This window comes from Loxodonta africana, chromosome 4 (genome assembly GCF_030014295.1).
Source record: "Loxodonta africana isolate mLoxAfr1 chromosome 4, mLoxAfr1.hap2, whole genome shotgun sequence".
Classification (NCBI taxonomy): domain Eukaryota; kingdom Metazoa; phylum Chordata; class Mammalia; order Proboscidea; family Elephantidae; genus Loxodonta; species Loxodonta africana.
In genome coordinates, this window is record NC_087345.1 from 112549886 (window position 1) to 112558703 (window position 8818).

An 8818-nucleotide genomic window follows, 5' to 3' on the forward strand; every position below is an offset into this window, starting at 1 on the left:
GCTGTCTTAAATTATTAAAAAAAATAAATACTGTCTGCAAGAAACCAGCTGGTTTAGAAAAGTTTAGTATTGTGATGATAGACTAGAAATTATGTTTATATTCTAGTATTTTCAGCACTCCATAAATTCTATTACCTAAATATTTCCACACTATTTTGTGATTTAAAAGTTCTTACTAAGGAATAAAAACTTTAATACACGATATGAGATTGTCTAATAATTAAAAAGACATAATGGATGTTCAATTAGTTTTAAGATACCTATAACTGTAGGGACGAAAGTCACTAAGTTTTTCATATATACAAGCTTATCCTTGGTTTGGTATCACAAGTTTACAATCTCTACCCTTCATATCTGAGCCTCCAGATTTGGCTTTGTCTACCTGCTTGTTCCCAGTGCACCTAAATGAAAAGTGTGAAAGAAAAACCTATCAGTCATTTGTGTGGTTTATGTTAGAGCCAATTTGCCAACACTTTTATGATTCATGAAGTTTTCACTTTTCATCTGTGATATCAGATAGCCTGTGTTGTATAATCTGGTGTTTCTCTTTCCCTGAGTCCTGTATAAATACCGGGTATGGAAATCCTGGTGGCATAATGGTTAAGTGCTACGCCTGCTAACCAAAAGACTGGCAGTTTGAATCCACCATGCGCTCCTTGGAAACTATGGGGCAGTTCTACTTTGTCCTATACAGTCTCTGTGAGTCGAAATTGACTCGATGACAATGGGTTTGGTTTTGATTTATATAGGGGCGTTTAATTTCTGAGTATATTTTAGTTTAGCTCCTTAATGTTTACAGAGTAACTGTGTTAGGGGACTTTACATAGAATTCAAGGAACAGAAATAATTTCTAGACTATTTTCTCAAATTTATAGTCAAATTTGTGATTTCACACAAACCGAAAGATAGTCAATTTTTAGTTTCAATAATTTTCTTCACAACCCCCTTGATTTTTGAAAGATGTTTAAATGATACGTCAACATTTATATGGGACATAGAAAAGTGCTCCCTCTGCTGACTTCATGGTAACCAAACTGCAAGTCACAGAATATGGAGCCAGAAGGAACCTCGAAGATCATCTCCTCTGGAACATTGCATTTTATAGTATGGGGAAGAGGAAACCCAGAGACGCTAAGTATCTTCCCAAGGTCACACAGCTACCTAGAGCCAGCACTAAAGCCCAGGTCTCCTGAATCCCTCAGTGAGCCTCTCATTGCAACATCTTGGACCAAATAAACTGAATTTGATTGAGCAGCATTCCTGAATCTTCAGGAATAACCTGGAACGGAAACAAACAAAAATTAACATTAGAAAATTACGTAGGATTTTTGAGCATTGTAATTTACTGAATTTTAGAAAAATATACATCTAAACTGAATAATTGGAAAAAATAGTGTTTCAATTATTTCGAGCTATATTTTAATGTCATAATTGTAATAAGGTTGATTTTAAAACCAAAAAGGTTCAACGTAAATTAGAGGTTAATGAAATGTTTTAGCACTTTTATAATTTTGGTATGATAAAATCTTAGAGTTGGACCAGATTTTATAAGTCAGTTGTTTAGGCCAAATGTCTATTCACTAGCATAATAAGAAAAAATCAGTGAGATCAGAAATGCAAAATATATTATCTATATTGCTTCTGAAACATGTTATTTTGATCACTGATTTATTTTAATGAATTAGAAGACTGGAGTTGTAATTCGATAAGGAGGCTTCTATACCTGCAATGAAGTTTTAGCTAAAATACTTCACAATATATACGGATTTTCCAGTTTAAGACAAATATGAATCAAGTCAATAATGCTTTTGTAAGTATAGCATTATACTGATTAATTTTACATACGTATACTTCTCAGCAAACTTTATATTGAGTTTACAAACGGACCTTTTTCCCCCAAAGAGCTAAACGTCAGTACATTTTTAAGGCACTAGACTAGCTTTTACTCTCTATATAAATCATGATTGAAGTTTGAGTTCTTTTCATTGTGAAAATGTTTTTTCCATTAGTTCTTTGTTACAGACCATACAGGCCATAGCTTTGGTTACTGCCCATCACCTGAGATTTTTTCAAAAGTTATGTAAAAGAAGACTCAGCCCGTTCCTGTCCATGTCACAGGTCAATTCTGAACCTCTCCATGGGAGGTGATTGCCAGTTGAGACTCTGGGAAGAAATGACTGGGCAAACAGACTAAGGACGTTTAGACAGAAGTGAACAGAGTTCTTGTGAATGAATTAAGACCATTATAATGCCAAAAGCTTGTTGTATTATTGTGATAATGGGATTATAGCAGTTTAATGTTTTTCATTAAACAAAAATTATTGATCTATTGGACCTTCGGATAGACATATTTAGGCCCAGCTATTGCTCTCACTGAGTCATTTTAATTAGTTCAAAGTGGATTTACAGTACTTGCTAAAGTGCAACATATGTAAATTCCAGTTTTTCAGAGAAGAATCTAAGTAGGGAATTGAAATGAAAAATTATCACATTTTCTGTAATTAAGATGATATTAATACTAAAATCGTGCAGTGTGTTCTTTAAAAATATGCTTTTCTAGGAGTTGTACATTTGTTTTAAAGCTGCGTTTCTTGTACTTGCTTAGAGGTTCCATATTAAGTACCCCCAAACACAAAACTATACATTTTTAAAAGTTGATATTTTAAAATTCTCATAATAAATTCAATGATGCCTAATTTATCTGGCATTAGGGAATAATATATGGCCCATGAAACAATAGCTCAGAAACCAGAAACTTCTAGGTTCAAATGCCAATGTTGGTTTTTGTTTTTTTTGTTAGTGGAAGCTTACTAAAATGTGTTACGCATGCCCCCTGAAGTGTCTTACACATGGCCTAGGACAAACAAAATGCCCTGTATGCATTTAACCTTTCTCAAAAATCAGGATCATCTTTGTGAACACTTCTGCACGACTATTCATGTCCTCTAGAAGTATTTGCACCTGCAGTAAATTCTTTTTGAGTTCTTATACCTGCTTTTTATAGATTTTCAGTGTCTTTACTCACGGCCAGGCTGTCAGCTGTCACTTCTTGATGTGTCAGAGTGCCTGCCTCCAACTGTTCTCTTAATTTGCTACCTCTGACTTGCTGTGGGCTTGGAAACCATTTAAACAAAACCACACCCATTAGAAATGTTTCTAAAATTAGAGTAAATAAGCTCTAACAGAGGACCAAAGGGGCTCTCCTATTAAGAAAATTGTGTGAGCTGGTGGAATCTGTGACATGTTTTCCCCCCAAGCTTTTTTTCTTTGTTTCTTTTAACGTCCAGATTCTCAGCGATGTTCCACACAAGATTATTTATGCAAAACCCTTAAGATATTTCATGTTTCTTAATCATTTTATTACATAAATATAAAATCAACTTGCTAATGGTTTTAGTCCACAGCTAATCACAAACTAAAGAAATTTTTATGCCAGGAGTAATTTGATTTGATAAATGTTTCTTTTTCTCAGGTTGATAGGAATAAGAGGACCAATGGCCTCAGTGAAAATTGATTCAGCATTGTGATTCATGGACGACCCTGCTTCTGGTGGGTAACCTCCTCCACCTCTGGGTTTTGGACATTTTGAGTGGCAAGTCCAGCAGAACCATTCTGGAGAACTAACGGGGAGGGTGTGCAGGCCTGGATGCTGCCTCTGAATGTAGACTCGGCAATTGGAGAGCCTCTCCTGATAGGTTTCAGATTCCCCCTTGACTGAAGCACCTTCCTCTTCTCTTTGAGCCTACGGATTCAATACATGGAGAGTACAGGGATACAGACATTTGTTGCACTCCTGTTACATGTGAGGTGCTGTGGCAAGTGCTGGAGAACCAAAGATTAATCTGAGGATCTCAAAGTCTGGTGGAGGTGACATCCATATGAGAATAAATTACAATGCAACACCAGTTGCTGTTGAGTCGGTTCTGAATCATGGCAACCCCACCTGTGTCAGAGTAGAAATGTGTTCCGCAGGGTTTTCGATGACTGATTTTTTGGAAGTATATCTCCAGGCCTTTCTTCTGAGGCTCCTCTGGGTGACTTGAACCTTCAACCTTTTGGTTAGTGGCCTAGCTTGTTAACCATTTGCACCACCCAGGGACTTCAGTGATGCAATACAGTAAATTCTACACAGGGGCTGATACAATGCTTTAGAGAGGAAGGTTGCTCGCTGCAACCTTCCTGGGTAAGTAAAAGAAGGCCCCACAGAGTAGCCAGGTTTTAGAGAATGAACAGGAGAATACATGAGGCCGTCTTTATGGAAAAGGCCCTGTCCTGCACCTTGGTCCTATGCTAAGCTACAGGATAGTTTAATTAGTTATATTTGACTTTAGGCCTGAGCAAGGATTTCCTAACCTCTCAGTCTTCTTAGAACTCAACTGCCATGCTGGCTGACACCACCATCTCCTCCTGAGGATCTAAGCCACGGCCTGGGATTGAGGGGTGGTGATACTGCAGAGGGAAATATAGCATTCATTGCATGCTAATATCTCATGCAGTAGGGGAAAAACAGCAGTGCCTCACAAGCCATTCTACCTTACCTCATCCGTCTGTCTTACAAAATAAACTGAGGGTGACTTCTTTCCCTTCAAGTAAGGGAATGATGACTCCTGTTCTCCTTTCAATACCCAAAGGAGAAATGAAAGAGATAGAGAGTTGTCCTAAAGGGAAACATGGCATCCTAAGTAAGGCCTGTTTTTCAAAAACCTCTGGGAGGAAGCTGAAGCAAAGAACTAGTCCAAGGTCATATAGCTCAGTAAGTAGTAGAACCAGGATTGGAACCAGATTTTTTGGTTCTGAGCTCTCTGCTCTTTATTATACCATAGTAATAGTAATGAGGAGAGGGCAGCCAGAGGGTTTCTCATGGAATGAATTGAGCTAGTTTCATGTGAGGTCTTAAGAGGTATAGTGTTAAAGTGGAAGAGAAAAGATTATCATAGCTATCCTAAATTATGCCATAAACCCAGACCCAGTGCCATGGAGTCGATTCCAACTCATAGCGACCCTACAGGACAGAGTAGAACTGCACCATAGAGTTTCCAAGGAGCACCTGGCGGATTTGAACTGCCGACCCTCTGGTTAGCAGCCGTAGCACTTAACCACTACACCACCAGGGTTTCCTCAATTATGCCATAGAGCATGCAATAATAATTATGATAAAGATGATGAAATTCTGGGAAACAAATTTCAAAGCCTCCTCTGCTATCTACTTAATTTGGACTTCCAGAAGTGTGCCCTCCTTGGTATGGAAGTTCACATTATCTGGTGAGTTTTTCATCCTATCCTGGTTGAGCTCTGGAAGTTCTCTGTAGTAGAGGGGCTCTAGGCTGGTGCAGCCGCTAAGCAGCATGCTGCTAACTGAAGGTTGTGGTTCCAACACACCAGCTGCTCTGCCAGACAAAGATGGGGCAGTCTGCCTCTATAAAGACTTAACAGCCTTGAAAACCCTACAGGGCAGTTCTACCCTGTCCTATAGGGTCGCTATGAGCTGAAATAGACTGGATGGCAGTGCGTTTGGTTTTTGGTTTAGCGCTGGACAGGGACAGCCTCTGCAATTAAGGAAGTAAGTAAGAGGATCATTTGCTTCAGTTTTCATATAGGTTATCTTTAAGGTGCTGTGAACTTTAGCCAAGGTTTCAATTTTGAAGCCCTTCAGATATGGGTGCTCATGTTTACACATAGAATATAGGTATGCATATTCTATGCTATACAACGCAGCTTCTGGGTATCCACCACATGAACTTTGTCTGGTATGCAGATTTACAAGCCGTGTGACTCGAAAATTAGTTTCAACCAAGGGTTTTCAGCTAGCATCTGACTCCTGGAGAGTTCAGTTACTGGGAGTAAACAGAAAACTTCTGATAACATTGCATCATAAAGACAACAGATTCTCTTCCTATGATATCTTAAGCAGGGCTTGGTTTTCGAGTATATATTATCTTAAACAAAGCTTATCTATATAGCTATAACGTAGCTGTGTAAACCGCTTGTATATAACAGAATAGGTGAATCAACTTGACTGCCCCCACCCCTGAGGTCTCACCAGACACAAGTGGGCGCTTTAATGGATCAATTTCTGAGCTCTATGTTTGTAACTTACTCATTTAAAAACTGGTAATCCAACCCTAGTTTCTTAAATCACCGAGCGTTGTGCGATGGAGGAACTAAAGGAGTGGGAAAGCATGTCATCAGCCTTGAGATCTTCAAGGAGCTCTAGGATTGGAAAGAGAAGCATTCTTAGGTTGCCTAGCGATAAATCTGCCGATGATGTCATTCTCCCGGAGGCCGGCCTCCCCCCTCCCCGCTCCTCCCCGCCCGACTTTCCTTCCTGCCTCTTCCCTTCCCCCTCCCACGCCCGGGTTCAAAGTACGTCCCCGCCGGGTGAGGGAGTCTGAGCCGGACGCGGCGCTGTCACGTGCGGCCGCACATGCCGGGGCGCACGCTGCGCGGCACGTGAGAGGGGGCGGGGCAGGGACCGGGTAGTGCCTGCGCTCGGCCCTCCGCGCGTGCGCAGTGCTCCACCGCAGCCGCTCCTCTCCAGACGCTGGCCCCCGGGAGCCCGCGGGCGGCGGACAGCGGGTGGTGGACCCAGGCTGCGGGCGGGGCGGCCGGGCGGGCTCTGAGGAGGCGCGCCCCGGACAGCTGCGCCACGCCCTTCCCGGCTGTGTCTTAGCGGGCCAGTCCCGGGTAGTCATTCCTCCCGAATTAAAGCTGGCTCTTTTGACTCCGGACTCTTCTGACACAGCAGTTTCCGAGCGGTCTCCCGGGCGCCAGTTAGAGGAAGGCTGATGGCCGCCTCCAGAGGGCCTCGGAGCGGGAGCTCGCAGGCTGGGGCTGGCCGCGCCGTGGGAAGTGAGAGGCAGGGCGGAGTGTCACACGGTGACACACCCGTCGGCGCCGGGCTGCGGGCGGGACCCCGGCCTGGCCTGGTCCCTGGGCCAGGACTTGGGGAAACTCCTGCAGGACGGTGGCGGTGGGGAGAGCGTGCTGCAATAGAGATCTAGGCACAAGAGTAGACATAGGCACCTTTCATTGGTCTTACATGGAATTTGGCAAATTGAATTCTCAGTAATGAAGCACGAGGGGATTGAGGTATTTGTGATATGATATTGGGACTTACCGTGAAGGGGTGACGTTAAAGAAGTGTTAACAGATTCTGCATTGTGCAGTAGAATGAAGGAAACTAGTGTAGCCAGGGGCTGAGAAGTGGGTTTTTAAAAAGACATTAAAATTTTATTCACAAATATTTGTCTCACAAAAGATGATCAAGTCTCATCCTTTCACCTTTTTTAAGTCATCACTTTATTTGATTTTGCAACACTTCTGGAAACATGGATGTTCTAAAACGGTCAAAAATGAATAATTCGTTTGGAGCCATTTTCAAAAGTTCATGTTGCCCTTCAGGTAACCGACTATACCCAGGGGTGTTGCAAAAGTAGGGAAACACCACCACCCCCCTGCAAACATGGTTTTGGTCACCTGATGGAAAGTGATATCTGGCACTGCCAGTAATATTTGGACAGATCAGGTGCCAGTATTTGCTAAGACATCATAGAGTAGTTGTAAACTCTCCAGTCTAAAGGGCACAATGAGTACCACCCTGGAGACAGACTGCTAGAAGCTGATGCACGTTCACAAAGCACAAGGCAAACTCATTGTCCCTTGTTTGCCTTTTAATGATATGTCCTATAAGTTGAGTCCTGTGTCCTGTATGTCCCTCACAATGAGTTTGAATAGCACTGTCTTCCCCCACCCTACCCCACCCCAACAGTTAAGCTTTTTTGGTAAGACAGGTTAGTTGTTAATAATATTCTGAAAGTTGAAAACAAAGATTTCAAACACTGAATAAATACATATTGAGCTCTTACTCTGGGTCAGGCATTGAGGATACAGCAGTGACCCATACAGACAAATGCTTCACCCCCACTGATGCTCACAACTTAGGGTCTCACAATTTCCCAGGCATTTGCCAACCAACTATTATTTATGACAATTAATGATCGTATCCCTCTGCACTGGATTTTTTCTGTTGGTTTTTATGAAGAATACTAGGTGAAAAGGACTGGGTCTCCAGTCTCATCGATGCCCTCTCCCTACCCTTACCTCACTCCTTTGGAGCCACACTAGCCTGCCTCCCTGCTGGTCTTTCAACAGGACAGGCTTGCTACTCAGAGTATTTGCAGTTGCTCTTTGCTTATAATACTCAGCTCCCACATTGTGGGTAGTTAATTTTAACCCTATCCCTTCTATCTAATTTATCTAATTCTGTATTCAAATGCCACTTCATTAGGCCTTCCCTGAGCAGTCCATAGGCAATATATAAAACACCCCCCGCCCCCCGCAGTATACTTTTACCATGTTTTGTTTTTCTTCATAGCAGGTTATCAACTCTGACACGTTGTATGTGTGTGTGTGTACCCCTGACACGTTTGTGCACACACATGCACACACAGTCTGTTGCTTGTGTTCATTACTAGCATGAGCAGGGACTTTGTTCTGTTCATAGCTGTTTCTCTAATGCCTAGAATGGTCCAAAAACCTATTGCTGTCGAGTTGATTCCGACTCACAGTGACCCTATAGGATGGAGTAGAACTGCCCCATAGGGTTTCCAAGGCTGTAATCTTTATGGAAGCAAACTGCCACATCTTTCTCCCAAGGAGTGGCTGGTGGGTTCAAGCCAAGCACTTAACCACTGTGCCACAAGGGCTCCTTTTGTCTAGAATGGTACCTTATACTAGATAAATATTTATTTATTTCCCTTTTATAAATAAATATGTAGTGATTCTCAATAAATATTTCTTTAATGGATGAATGAACATC